A 15,942-nucleotide genomic window follows, 5' to 3' on the forward strand; every position below is an offset into this window, starting at 1 on the left:
ATAGTAAATAGTGATTAAGTGAATGAATACAAAAATATATCATTGTAATGTGTATAAAATCATGGTCTGCATTTTCATATTTTCTACCTAGTAATTCACCAGATTCTCCACTTCTAATTATTGAGTTTGAGTCACTTATAACCCTACCATGTCTAATTCTAGCTTGCATCTTCTGTGATACTTTATGCTCACAAACCAGATAATCAAGCTTATTAAGGACTGTGTATTAAATAAATGTAATTAGGTACTTAGGGAGGCTATAATGACTTTTCATACATTAAAGCATGGCTTGAGAGTTTGGGTTTTAAATCTAATAGCTCAGAAGGACTATTTTGTCAACATTCACATTTGGTTTTATATTTTGAAGAATAGACAATGGTTTCCAGAAGTCTGACCTCCATAAAAATAGGGTACTGTATTGCTAGAAAAATCATTCCTTTTATAGAAAATGGCCATTCTAACACTGGATATGTGTCCTCTCTGACAAATGAATTCTAGTGTTCAGGACTCAGAACCAGACAGCTGTCACAGCACCACTGAGGATTCCTCTAAATTGGAGCAGATGGTGCTACTTATTTGGCCATCTAATGCTATTCTGAAGTATCAGTTGGCCAACTGCTGTGGTGGAGGTATGAAAATAGGAGATTTATTTAGAGCCAGAGGATGCAAGCACAAATGTTTTGGGATGCATAGTTTAAACTGATACAGAAAAATTGTATACAACAAATTGCCAAGCCAGATCTATTAGAGGGTGTGGTTATAAAGCCCCAACTCTCAAATGAAAGCAGTCATGGAAAATACAACCTCTTTGGCCAGCTGCACTGTAATCTATTCCATGCCCTTTTCCCCTGAGACACACACATGCTCACAGGCATACTCACACATGCACACAAATAGAGCACATGTATTTCTACACATACAGTTACTAATCAGTCTGACATTTAAATTTAATGCCGCTAAGTAACCAGCTGGGTCACCTGTGGCCAGTCTGTGAAAATATGCACAGCATGTGTCAGTGGCCTACATCAGAAGTGAGAGTTTTTCTCAGCTCTGGCTTTAAGGTAGCAGCTGCAGTCCTATGTAGCTTTTTATCAACACACAACAATCTGGGCTTTCTGCATTACAAGGATATCAAATATTCTGGTCATGCCTTTGGTCATCTCCATAGCAGCTATGGCTCATTCCTTATTGGAATTGTATCTACTTAAACAAAACTCTGCTTACCACTGTTCAAAACACAATTTTAACTCTAATTTATATCATTAACTATATATAAAGCCTAAAGATAGCTTACAATATCTATTTAATAGAATACCAGTGCATTGTAAACTCTTTTTATAAAGTCAGTAAATTTCTACTATGTGTATAGTGAACTTCTTACTTGAGAGAAATGAACTAATTAAATTATTCAACTGAGCAACAATTTAGATTGGTATGCTATGTTCCCTAAAAGGGAGTAACTTTTTTTTTATTTTTTTATTTATGATAGTCACAGAGAGAGAGAGAGAGAGAGAGAGGCAGAGACACAGGCAGAGGGAGAAGCAGGCTCCATGCACCGGGAGCCTGACGTGGGATTCGATCCTGGGTCTCCAGGATCGCGCCCTGGGCCAAAGGCAGGCGCCAAACCGCTGCGCCACCCAGGGATTCACAAAAGGGAGTAACTTAAAAAAAATACACAGAAAACTTAGAGATTATTTCCAGACATATGTATTGGAGACCAAGCATATACATGCCACATGAATTGGAAATACCAAAATGCTGATCAAAATGACAAATTAAAATAAACCTAAGTAAATCGATGGATCAACTTTGCATAGTCTATCAAGAAAATTGAGCCTTTCATGGATAAAGAAGGCTTTAAAACACAGAAGGAGTACCTAGCCATGGAAAGGGGAAGGCCCCCAAACTGATCAAGATCAAAGGCAACTAGGAACTCCCAGGAAAGATGGCAGAGTAGGAGGGTCCTGAGCTCACTGCATCCCATGGACACACTGAGATAATAGCCACATCAGTGGGACTAACCCAGAAAGCTACTTGAAGACTGCTGGAACACTTTCCACAGTAACTGTAGAGAGGAGGCCACATCAAAAAGGGTAGGAGGGACAGAGACACAGTTGGGAACCAAACCCCTATCAAGACTAACCACAAATGGGAGGAACCACAAGGACAGAGGAGCAGGATAATCAGCCCTCGCACCAGACACTCCAAGCATGGGGAACCTGCACTGGGAATATTGGCTTTGAAAACCAATGAGGCTTAACCACAGTACTTATAATTATTGAGGCTTAACATGGGTACTTTGAAAATCGGGGCTCAGCTCTGAGAGAGCCTTAGAAAACTGAGTCCCTGTCCTTAAAGAGCCAGTATAACAAATAACCTGGCTGAGCTACAGCATAGAAATGGCAGTTTGAGAAACATCTGGGGTATACTGCAGGTGATTTATGTACTAATCTCAGAATGTGCACTGGAACAGCAGGAAACTTTAGGAGACTTACCCAAGAACATAAGTTCTGTGGGCACCATTGTTCCCCACCCCTAGGTAGACTGGACACTTGGAGGAACCAGCAAGAATACTTGCCACCTGTTCTCCTAGCCTTGCATACCCCACCTCCATGCTCTCCTGTGGATTTACCCCATCCAACCTGACCCACTTGGCTCTCATCCTTCCAAAGCAGCTCCTGTCCCCACACATCCTACAAACAATTCTAGCAGGGACCTGAGCCACTTCAAAGTGACTTCTGCCCCTGGGAGAGAGAAAAATAACCACATATATCAATGGCCTATAGTCTCAGGTGCATGGAACCTTTAGTTGGTAGTACAGCAAGTACCCAGCTGATCAGTCCCAGACTAGGTGCCAGCATCTGGTATGGCTGGTTGCATAACCTGCCAAAGAAAGCCTTTCAGAAGACAAGGCAAGCAGAGTTCCCTGAAAGTGACTACAGCCCTAGCAGATGGGTTAAGGGCAAGCAACTGGTCTGACTGCTGACATTGCCCAACCACAGGACTGTGCCAGCTCCAGACTGTCACCTTAACAGCATAGAGACCAAACCCTGCCCAGTATACCCACAAAGGCCAATTGAGCCATTGCACCCAACTGGACTGAAGGCAAATGAAGCTCAGCTACAATAGTAGGACACATGTGACCTACATGGGAGAATCCATGAAGTATCTAGTTCTGGTAAACAGAGGACAATAAATAGTAGAGTAGAGGAAGCAGAACAGATCAGTGATCTGGAAGAAAGAGTAATGGAATGCAACTAAGCTGAACTGTAAAAAGAATAATAAAAAATAAAAATAGATTAGGGGAACTCAGTGACATCATTAAGCATAATAGCATGTGCATTATAAGAATTCCAGAAGGACGGGATCCCTGGGTGGCACAGCGGTTTAGTGCCTGCCTTTGGCCCAGGGCACAATCCTGGAGACCCGGGATCGAATCCCACGTCAGGCTCCCGGTGCATGGAGCCTGCTTCTCCCTCTGCTTATGTCTCTGCCTCTCTCTCTCTCTCTCTCTCTCTCTCTCTCTCACTGTGACTATCATAAATAAATAAAAAATTAAAAAAAAAAAAAGAATTCCAGAAGGAGAAGAAAGAGGTAAGGGGGCAGAAAAATTATTTGAAGAAATGATAACTGAAAACTGAACAATTCTGGGAAAGAAAAGAAACATCCAGATCCAGGAGGCACAGAGAGCTTCCAACAAATTAACCCAAGGAGACCTGTACCAAGATACATCATAATTAAAATAGCAAAAAGTAATAATAGAAAATGTTAAGATCAGCAAAAGAAAACAGTTACATATAAGGGAAACCACATAAAGGTCTCAGCTAATTTTTCAACAGAAACTTTGCAGGCCAGAAGGGAGTGGCATGATGAGGTCAAAGTGCTGAAAGGAAAAAACAAACCAACCAAACAAAACAGCAACAATGAATACTCTTCCCAGTAAAGCTATATAATTCAGAAGAGATAAAGAGTTTCATGCAAAATGCAACAATGAATACTCTTCCCAGTAAAGCTATATAATTCAGAAGAGATAGTTTTCTATGCAAAAAAAAAAAAAAAAAAAAAAAAAAATTAAAGAAGTTCCTCACCACTAAACTAGGCTTTCAAGAAATGTTAAGGAAAGGCCATAATCAGGAGTAAGAAAATTATGAAGGTAAAGAAAATTCACCAATAAATTCAAATATAATCAAAGTAGTAGAATAATCATTTATAAAACTAAGACAGAGGTTAAAACACAAAAACAGTAGGATCATTTAAATCTATAAAAATCAATGAAGAATTCACAAAATAAAGGGATGTAAAGTACGAATCAGGTGCACATAAGAAGTGGAGGAGTAAAAGGGGCTTTAAAAGGGGTTCAAATTTAAATGGCATCAATTTAATATAGAGAGATATATGCATAAAATGTTGCATATGAACCTGATGGGAACCACAAATCAAAAACGTATAATAGGGGAACCTGAGTGGATCAGTGGTTGTGCATCTGCCTTCAGCTCAGGGCATAACTCTGGGGTCCTGGGATCTAGTCCCACATTGGGCTCCCCTCAGGGAGCCTGCTTCTCCCTCTGCCTGTGTCTCTGCCTCTCTCTCTCTGTGTCTCTCATGAATAAATAAATAAAATATTTAAAAAAACAAAAACAAAAGCAAATACATATAGTACATGCACAAAAAATAGAAAGAAATCCAAGCATGTCCTTAAAGAAAGCTATCAAAACACAAAGGAAGCAGCAAGAGAAGAATAAAGAAATAGAGAAGAACTATAAAAACGGTGATAAAAACAAGTAATAAACAAGACATTGCACTTGTAGGGGACTTCAGGACTTCTTCAATAGAGAATTCAAATTAATGTCATAAAAAATATTCACTGGCTTTGAGAAAAGAGTGGAGGCAATAAGGACCTACCTATAAATAATTACTTTAAATCAGAATGGACTAAATATCCAATCAAAAGCATAGGGATACTGAATGCATAAAAAAACAGGATCCAATTGTATGTTGCCTACAAGAGATTCACTTTAGACCTAAAGACAGATGCAGAATGGAAGTGAAGGGATGGGAAAACATTTATCATGAAAAAGGAAGGAAAAAGAAAATTGTGACAGTAATGCTTATATAAGACAAAATAGACTTTCAAAGACTGTAACAAGAAACAAGGACACTACATAATGATAAAGGGAACAATCCAACAAGAGGATATAGCAATTGTAAATATTTGTGCACCCAACATGGGAGCACCTCTACATAAAGCGACTATTAACAGACATAAAAGAAGAAATTGACTGTAATACAATACTAGTTGGGGACATTAACACCCTACTTACATCAATGGGTAGGTTATCCAGACAGAAAATTGGCAAGGAAACAGTGGCTTTGAATGACATATTGGACCAGATGGACTTAATATATTCAGAGCATCCTATCCCAGAACAGCAGAAGACACATTTTTTTTCAAGTACACATGGAATATTCTCCAGAATAGAGCACATTAGGCCAGAAAAGAAGTCTCAATAAATTAAAAGGCCTGAAATCATATTATGCATCTTTTCCTACCACAATGGTATGAAACAAAAACCAATCACAAGAAGAAAATCCAGAAACAATATGCCACTAAACAATGAATGAGTCAACCAAGAACTTAAAGAGGATATCAAAAAATATAGAGACAAGTAAAAATGAAAGCATCAATCCAAAACAGGATGTAGCAAAAGCTGTTCTGAGAGAGAAGATTATAGCAACGTATGCCTACTTCCAGAAGCAAGAAAAATCTTAAATAAAACAACCTAACCTAACAACCTTAAGGAGATAGAAAAAGAGCAACAAACAAAATCCAAAGCCAGGAAAAGAAAGAAAATCATAAAGATTTGAGTAGAAATAAATAAAATAGAAACTAAAAAACCCAACAGAACAGATCCATGAAACCAGGAGCTGGTTCTTTGAAAATAAAACTGATAATCCTTTATTCATATTCCTTTAAAATGGAGAGGACTCAAATAAATAAATAAAACCAAATATGAAGGAGGAGAAATAACAATGAAACCACAGAAATACAAAGGATTATAAGAGAATATTGTGAAATATTATATGCTAGAAAACTGGACAACCTAGAAGAAATGGATAAATTTCTGGAAACATAACTCCCCAAAACTAAATCAGGAAGAAATAGAAAATTTGAACAGACCTATTAATAGCAATGAAATTCAACTAATAATGAAAACACTATCGATAAACAAAAGTCCAAGACGAGATGGCTTCACAGATAAATTCTACCTCATATATAAAGAAGAATTAATATCTGTTCTTCTCAAACTATTCCAAAAGGAGAAGAGGAAGGATAGCTTCCAAGTCCATCAACAAAGCCAACATGAACCTGATAACAAAACCAGATAAAGATACCATAAAAAAGGAAACTACAGGCCAATATCTCTGATAAACATAAATGCAGAAATTCTCAACAATATACTAGGAAATTGAATCCAACAATATATTTAAAAAAAAAAAACATTCAGCATGATCAAGTGGGATTTATTTCAAAGGTGCAGGAGTGGTTCATTATTCATAAATCAACAATGTGATATATCCACATTAACAAGTGAAAGGATAAAACTATATGATTATCTCAACAGATGTAAAGAAAAGCATCTGACAAAGTTCAATATCGATTCATGATAAAAACTCTCAACAGAGTAGGTTTAAAAGGAACATATCTCAACAAATAAAGACCATATATGAAAAGCCCATAGCTGACATCACACTGGATGGATGAAAAGCTGAAAGCTTGTATGTAAAATCAGGAACAAAATGTGGATGTCCTTTCTCACCACTTGGATTCAGCATAGTACTAGAAGTCCTAGCACAGAAATCAGACAAGAAAAAGAAAAAAAAGTTATTATACTTTGTAAGGAAGTGGTAATGGCACAAAAAATAGCACAATTTGTAAGGAAGAGGTAAACTTTTATTATTTACAGATGACATATACTGTATAGAGAAACTGTCAAGATTCTACCAAAAAGCTGCTAGAACCAATCAATGAATTTAGTAATGTTGCAAGATACAAAATTAATGTACAGAAAGGTGTTGTGTTGAATTTCTATACACTAATAACAAGATAGCAGGAAATGATTAAAAATACAATCCCATTTACAATCGCACCAAAAATAATAAAATATTTAGGAATAATAATCTTAACCAAGGTGATGAAAGACCTGTACTCAAAGAACTATAAAACATTGATGAAATAAATTGAAGATGACACAAATGGAAAGACATTCCATACCCAGGGATTTGAAGAACAAATATTGTTGAAATGTACATATTACCCAAAGCAATCTACAGACTTAATAGAATTTCTATAAAAATACAACAACACAGGGTGTCTGAATGGCTCAGTCACACATTTACCTTTCCCTCAGGTTATGATCCCAAGGTCCTGGGACCAAGTCCCGCATCAGACTCCCTGCTCAGTGGGGAGCCTATTTCTCCCTCTCCCTCTGACACTCTCTCTACTTGTGCTCTCTCACTCTTTGTCAAATAAATAAATAAAATATTTTTAAAAAACACAAAATACAAACAACATTTTTTACAGAAATAAAACAAATAATACTAAAATTTGTATGGAACCACAAAAGACCCTAAATAGCCAAAGCAATCTTGAGAAAGAAGAACAAAGCTGAAAGTAATATAATACTAGATTTTGAGATATAGTAGAAAGCTGTAGTAACCTAAACAGCATGGTATTGGCACAAAAATATACACACATATCACTGGGAAAAATAGCACAAGAATAAACCCAAAGGAGGTAAGAATATATGGTGGGCAAAGAATATACAATGGGGAAACTAGACCACTTTATTATATCATACACAAAAATAAACTCAAAATGAATCAAAGATCTAAATGTGGGACCTAAAACCTTAAAACTCTAGAAGAAAACATAGGCAGTAATTTGACATTTTCCTAGATATGTTCCTTCAGGCAACGGAAACAATAACAAAATTCAACTATTGGGATTACATCAAAATAAAGAGCTTTTGCACAGTGAAGAAAATCATCAGAAAAAGAAAAAAGCAACCTATTATATGGGAGAAAATATCTGCAAATGATATAATCCACTATAGGGTTAATATCTAAAATATATAAAGAACTTATATAACTCAACACTCCCCATAATAATCTGATTAAAAATGGGCAGAGCACCTGAATAGAGACTTTTCCAAAGAAGCCATAGAAATGGCCAGCACCCAATAGCACTAGTCGTCAGGGAAATGCACATCAAAACCACCATGTGATATCACCTAACACCTGACTAAATAGCTGGAATCAAAATGAAAAGAAATAATAAGTATTAGTGAGGACGTGGAGAAAGAGGAACTCTTATGCACTCTTGGTGGGAATGCAAGCTGGTGTAGCTACTGTGGAAAACAATGGGTAGATTCCTCAAAAAATGAAAATTATATTCACCATATGATCCTGAAATTCCTCTACTGGGTATTTATCCAAAGAAAATGAAAGCAAAATTTTGAAGAGATACGTGCCCTCCTATGTTTCTTGCAACACTTTTTACAATAGCCATGATATGGAAGCAACTCAAATGTCTATACATAGTAGAATGGATAAAGAAGATGATAGATAGATGATGATGATGATGATGATGATGATGATGATGAAGATAGATAGATAGATGATAGATACACACAACAGAATATTACTCAGTCCTAAAAAAGAATGAGACCTTGCCATTTGCAACTGGATCTACAGGGTATGATGCTAAATGAAATGATTCAGTCAGAGAAAAATAGATACTATATGATGTCATTCATTCACAGGTGGAATTTCAGGAATAAATGAAGAAAGATAAAAAATGGATTCTTAAATACAGAGATCAGACTGATGGCTGCCAGAGGGGGAGTGGGCAGAGGCATGAATGAGTTGGATGAAGAGGACCACTGATCTCGATGAGCACTGAGTAGTGTACAGAATAGCTGAATCATACTTTGTACTGAAACTAAGATAATGCTATGTGTTAATTGTACTTCAATAAAACAGTTCAAAGGCAACTAAAAATGGAAATTGCTTTAAGTACGTACGTACATACATACATAAACTCTTACACTAAAATTGAGAATTGTCCCAGGATGACCTTGTAGCATTAAATGGGTAAAACTTCTCCGACTGGCTTACTTCACTCAGCATAATACCCTCCAGTTCCATCCACGTTGAAGCAAATGGTGGGTATTTGTCATTTCTAATAGCTGAGTAATATTCCATTGTATACATCAGAAAGGGAGACAGAACGTAAAGACTGCTAACTCTGGGAAACGAACTAGGGGTGGTGGAAGGGGAGGAGGGCGGGCGGTGGGAGTGAATGGGTGACGGGCACTGGGGGCTATTCTGTATGTTAGTGAATTGAACACCAATAAAAAATAAATTAAAAAAAAAAGATAAAAAGAAAAAATAAAATAAAATAAATAAAAATGTTAAAAATAAATAAATAAAAAAAAATAAATGGGTAAAACTTAAAAAAAAAAAACAAAAAAAAAAAACAGGGATGAATATCAACTATAGAATCGATGGAGAGAGGACACTCATGATCACAGCAGGCAAAGTGCCCTGGGGACAGTGAGCTAGAAGCAGACAGACCTGTGAATGCTTTTCTCCTTGTGGGAGAAAATATTATCAAGGATGTCTCTACCAAATTATCTTTCCAGTAGGTTCTAAATCCTTGAAACGCCTGTAGGGAAATTTAGGGGCAAAAGTGTCATCCATACTGTTAGGACAGTAAGAGCCAGCAGAAATAGCAGACTCCAAGCTGTTGGCATTTATCAGCACAGTCTCTTGTCTGACAGGTATGGTCATAACTGATTTCTTTTTGTCCCAGGTTAACTCTTTGCCCTGACTTGAGATTTATGACTCAAATTATTTAAATCCTATTAATTTCATTTCACAGAAAAAAATCTATTGCTGACTTGCTTACTGATTTACTTACTGACTGGCTGGTTCAACCTCCACCCCATCTCCTGTTCTTTGCTACCATCCCTTCTACCAACTTTCACCAGGTAAATTAGGCCTGATACTCAATTTGCTGAATTTTAATTTCAAGCTTGTGAACTATACCTGTTTTGCAATCCATTTCCCATTATCTGGAAGAAGTGCCGTAGACACAGATTCAAAATGGTAAAATTGCAACATACTCAGGTAAAATGAACGAATCAGACTTAGAGAATCCATATTATAATGGTTAATATTTATGGAATACTAAGGGATAAGGTCTGTTTTAACTTTGCATGCCTATGTCACTTAATTCTCTGACAGCTCTTTAACATAAGTAATAACCTCATTTTACTAACGAAGAAGCTGAGGAACAAAGAGATTAAATAATATACCTGCTACTGCTAGAAAATGGCAGAGCTAGGATTCGAACCTAGGAAGTTTGGGGTCAGAGCCTTTCCTAGTAACTATTAAACAATCTTCTTGAGAAATGAAAAACACTAAGGAAAAAAAAAATAGGGTGCTCTTAGGATAGTGTGTAAATCATCATTGCAAATTACAATCTTCAAGAACATCTTTGGATCACTAACGCCACAAACCCATACGTACTCATCAAGAAATTAGGTTCTGGAGAGCCTGAGTAACTTAGATTGATGAGTCTGTAGTTGCCATATCTAGACTGAATATAACGAAAGAATCTCTAATGACAGGGGGAATCCTAGACAGCTTCCAAAGCTTTTAGGAAATTGAAGTGGTTGTCTATTTTTAGTTGTCAGGTGTATCTTTAGTTCTATTCGATCCTAAGCTTCAAAACAAGGCAAATGTCCCTAGAAGTTATATGCCCATAAGAGATTTTAGACACATAACTGGGATTGCTATTCCTATCAAGGGAGGATATAGTGCTATTTTACCACACAGAGTGAAAATCCATGGTTTACTGTTGAGCAGAGTGTCAATAAAACACAATATCGAGCTTAAAATGACAAGGTTATATGATGAATTTGATGTAGCCTTAATCATTAAATAGCGCTATAGCTCATTATATAAAGACTCTGCAGCAATTCTAATATCTTGGGGGTGAAGGACTAGGGAGAGTCCATAAGCTGATAAGTATAATAAGACATGTCAATACTTTGCATGATGATTGGTGCTATGATTTGAATATTTGTGTTTCCCAAAATCTGTATGTTGAAAACTTAATGCCCAATGTGGTAGTATTAGGAGGTGGGTGATGATTATAGAAGAGGCCCAAGAAAGCTACCTTGTCTCTTCCGCCATGTAAGGATACAATGGAGAAGTCAGCAGCCTTCTGTTAGGAAGATGTCCAGCCTCTGGACTGTGAGAAATAAAATTCTGCTCTTTATAAGGCCCCTCATCAATGACCTTCTGTTAAAGTAGCCTGAATGGACTGATGTGGCTGACAATCTATTTTTACTTATGTTTTCATGTAACAGGGTACTTTGTAAGCCTGTCTGTATGGCCTGAAGTTAATCTGGGTAGTCATCTCATGAAGGGAGCATGTTGCCAGGATTAATACTAGAAAGTACTGTTGAATCAGGAACATATTTGGAATGAGTGAGGATGTTCTGAGTTGAGAGTAGATGGCATTGTGAAGAAAGTGTTAATATTTTCATGTTTTTGCCTTCTCAGAGCTTTCTGAGCAAAGATTACTGGCAACATGGGTTAAAGGATGATTGATTAGAAATGAGTAGACACCTCTAGAAAAATTTAAATATTTATTTTCTTGATCGCTTGTGTTTACAATTCATAGAGTAATAAAATCTGGAGCCCTTTGTTTACATTTAAAAGAGAGGTTGTTATAAAAACCTAGATTTATTTCTTCCCAGAAAGAGTTTGTTTTCATCAGAGAAAAAAAAAATTTCTCTTCCTCTCTCTGGGAGAGAAGTTCCTATATAAACTATAAAATGTATAGTTTTAGAGTTCCTTATCTATAGTGTAAAACCCGCTTTTGTGCATGCAGGTGACATCTGCCCTCATTACCTTACCATACGCAGGGGAAGAATATTAATGCTGAGGTTGTTATATAAGTAAATAATTTGCCTTTCTCTGATGCAAAAACCTCCAGGATTAAAAAAAATACAGATAATAAAAAAATAACTAGTTATATTGTAAATAATAATATTCTAAGGTCTGATTAACCAGTGTGTTTGTTCTATATGAATGCCTCCGAGAACAATTGCTTCTCAGATTTGATTGTGCAAGATGTTCATGTGTTGCAGAAGTAAAAAAGGTCACTAATTAAGTCAATTTGGGAAAAGTGATGTAGCATATCCCTCTCTAGGATATTTACAAATTGGGGTCTACAGACTCAGAATTTAAAAATGTGTTCAGTGTTGATTTAGGATTTATAATCAGAAATACCATTGTAGAATGACCTCATAGCGTTATCTTCTCCCTCTAAATGTGTCAAAAAGAGTATCTGGAAGTTAGTGCCATATTCATGGGTTTATTTTCTGCCTAAATGTCCTGGAAGAGTTACAAGTTCATGTCATCTTTTATTGCATTGTCCTCAGAGTCTTAGAAGTTACTCTCTTGACCATGTAAAAGCAGTGACTATTCACAAAGAGCAGGGCTTTTCAATACCAACAGCACATTAGAATCATCCAGGCAGCTTTAAAAAAATACCAATGCCTATGTCCCAAATCACACCAATTAAGAGAGCCTCTGAGGATGAGTCTTGGAATCTGTAAGATTTAAAAGCTTCCCAGGTGACTAATGAGCAGCCAGGCTTGTGAACCACTGATACAGAGCAGCGGCTCTCAGATTTTAATGAATGTGGGTATCACTGGCATATGAATGCAAATATCTGCAGAGCTTATTATTCAGCAGGTCTGAGGTGGGTAGAAAGCTGCTTTTAAGACAGATATTCTAGAAGACTCTGATAAAGTTCCTCATTGACCACACCTTGAGATACATTAGTATAGGCCAAACATAGCATTATGTCTGCTTCTTGACAGTTAATCAAGAATCCCACCTTCTAGAAAACAGAGAGTGATTTTCCAACTCTCCCTATTGTACCTCTCAATCCACGTCCATTTGCAGACACAAGGGGTTTGAAATTACTTTTAAAATTCTAACAACAATGTCCTGACCCATTTTTATTGTCCCCAGCAGAACTCTGGATAAGGATGAAGAGTCTAACTTCCAGCAGCTAGACTCAGTTGTAAGAAGAAAAGCCCAGCCACCCTAGGAATACTCTCCCTTGACAATTCATAAATCCAGCTTCTCTGGGTAGTCTCTCCACCTGTAATATACCTGCTTTAGACCTCAATTACACATGAAGGAGAATGAGATATCCCAAAACATGAATTTCTTTTAGAAAATATGGGGAGAAAAATTTCTCCTTTTGGTAATACTCAAGTAGTTCCTATCAGATCAGACAAAGATGCTATAAATAACAACTATGATCTCTGAGCAGAATATAGAAGACTCAAGGGACTGGAAGGAAAACAAAAATGCCCAAACATCAGAGAGCAGTCAGCACATAAAAAAAAAAAAAAAAATCAATGAGGTAAGTTTCCCACTTTTTATAGTTGCTAGCCTAAGAGCAGACCACCACTGGCATGCAAAGTAGATAAAGCCCAGGAATAGACACCAGAATATGCAGGAAGCAAAATGCAGAATATGGAAATCCATAGGATCTGGAAAGTGAAGCAGAGGATCCTGCAAAGAAGAGAACATGGGAGCCCCAAATTCTTCAAATAACTCTGTTCTAATCTCTGGCTAAACCTTCAACTATACATTCAAGAGGCAGCTTCCAAGTAGCCCAGTTAAGGCTTAAAAAAAACCCTGAATGATGAATTCAGAATTTGTAGTTTCCCTGTAGGAATATGTCAGAATCCAAAACTACAATATCTGATTCATAATATCTAGCATACATTCCAAAATTACATGATATATTAAAGCTACAAAAATATGACCGATTTTCAAGAGAAAAAGTAAAGTCCAAACTCAAGATAATGCAGATGTTGGTTTTTAAGCAGCTTTTAAAAATATGCTCAATGAAGTAAAGGAAAATATACTTGTAATGTGTTAAAAAATAAGAAGAAATCCTAGTAGAGAAATAGAAATATAAAAAGTAACTAAGGGTTCTGACACCCGATTCCAGTGTGTGGAGAGGAGGGGTTTCCCTACACATACAAGCAATTCTCAGACACCAGCTGGATATCCTATAATTCAGTTCAATTCTGATGCTAGCTACCTGGAGATAGTATCAGATTCCACAGGGTAAGGGCTCAGTCCTCCCAGACTGCCCCCACCTCAACTTCAGAGGCCAATTATAAGACTAGATTGTCATTTGTGCTTCTGGCCAGCTGTAGAGTGAAGATATCAATGACCTCACCCCCTGTACCACCACCTCCTGCTCCTTAGTTTCCATTAATTTGCTACAGTGGTTCACAGAACTCAGAGAAACATTTTACATACTAGATCACCATTCTATTATAAAAGGATCTAATTTAAGAACAGCCAGAGGGAAGAGATTCCTAAGGCAAGGTACAGAAAGAGGAAGAGTTCTCATGACCTCTGAGTGCACTCTCCAAATTTCCATGTGTTCACCAACCTGGAAGCACAACCTTTTGGAGGCTTCTTTACAAATGCGTGACTGATTGAATCGTTGGCCATTCATGACGATTCAACCTCTAGGCCCTCTTCTCTCCTAGGAGAACAGGGGGATGGGTCTAAAAACTCTAACCTTCTCATCATGTGTTTGGTTCCCCTGACAACCAGCCCCTGACAACCATGCTTAGGTTAACATAAACTCAGGTGTGGTTCAAAGGGGTTTGTTATGGATATTAGGACACCATTATCATTCCTATCACTTAGGAAATGCCAAAGGTTTTAGGAGCTCTGTGCCAGAAATGGGGACAAAAACCAAATACATATATGTTATATTAAATAAATATATAATATATGCATCACGTGTTATAACATATATTACCTATTATTTTATATATTTATATATATTTAACATATATTTAATCACAGTATCACAAAAACCAATGGAATTCTAGAAATAAAAAGATGCAGTATCTAATATAAAAAATTCTGTGGATATGCTTAATTAAGTAAAATGAAAATTTCTAAAGAAGGAATCGGTGAATTCAAGAATACACCCATAAAAAAAAAAAAAAAAAAAAAGAATACACCCATAGAAATTATCCAATCTGAAGGAGTACAAGAGAAAAAATAATAATAATGCTCCAGAAACCTGTGGGGCAATACTAAAAGATACAGAATACATGTTAATCGAGTCCTACAGGGGCTTTCTGAAAAAGTATTTGAAGACATAGAAGAGTCAAAACTTTCTTTAATTTGGTAAGAGACAAATTTATAAATTTTTCAGCAAACTCCAGGCAGAGTGAATACCAACAAATGCCCTCAAGGACACCAGTAAAACTACCAAAGTTCAAAGATAAAATTTTCAAAGTAACCAGAGGAAAATGACATTGAATAAGAAAAACAAAAATTCAGTCAACACTGGCTTCTCATTGGAAACAACAGACCCAAAGACAACTAGTGTGTGGAAGATGACCCAGGCACAGATATAGGAGTGGGAATGATGGAAATGCAATAATTTAACAGGTCCACTGAGATGACAATGAAGAAAATATTGAAAACTCAAGATTGTATGATATGACTAAATATTATAGATAAAAATGAGATATAGGAGAGAAAATTCTCCATCAGTCGTAGAACAAAGGAGATATATCACATTAACGCGACACACGTCACCAAAGAGCAAAATGCATATATTATCCCGAGGTTACGTCTGAATCAGGACCTGCACAGTGTTGCCCCCACCCCCACCATGGCATCATAGAAAGAAGGCCATGGACTCCACGTACCTGTTCCCTGACTACACAAACACTCTGTTCACCGAATGAGAATAGCTCTCCAATGCCAGTTCTGCTCCATTTGTACTATATAATATACTTG

General features: G+C 36.8%; 1 long non-coding RNA gene across 1 annotated transcript in view; it reads right to left on the reverse strand.

Annotated features, from left to right (window-relative positions):
• The window catches only part of LOC140622476 (uncharacterized), a 28,309-nt gene extending 13,716 nt beyond the window's left edge, over positions 1-14,593 (reverse strand). The window contains exon 1 of the long non-coding RNA XR_012022239.1: positions 14,567-14,593. This is a non-coding gene — a long non-coding RNA (uncharacterized lncRNA). The remainder of the gene's footprint in view (positions 1-14,566) is intronic.
• Positions 14,594-15,942: the final 1,349 nt, after the last annotated feature.

The sequence above is a fragment of the Canis lupus genome, chromosome 31 (assembly GCF_048164855.1).
Source record: "Canis lupus baileyi chromosome 31, mCanLup2.hap1, whole genome shotgun sequence".
Taxonomy (NCBI): Eukaryota; Metazoa; Chordata; class Mammalia; order Carnivora; family Canidae; genus Canis; species Canis lupus.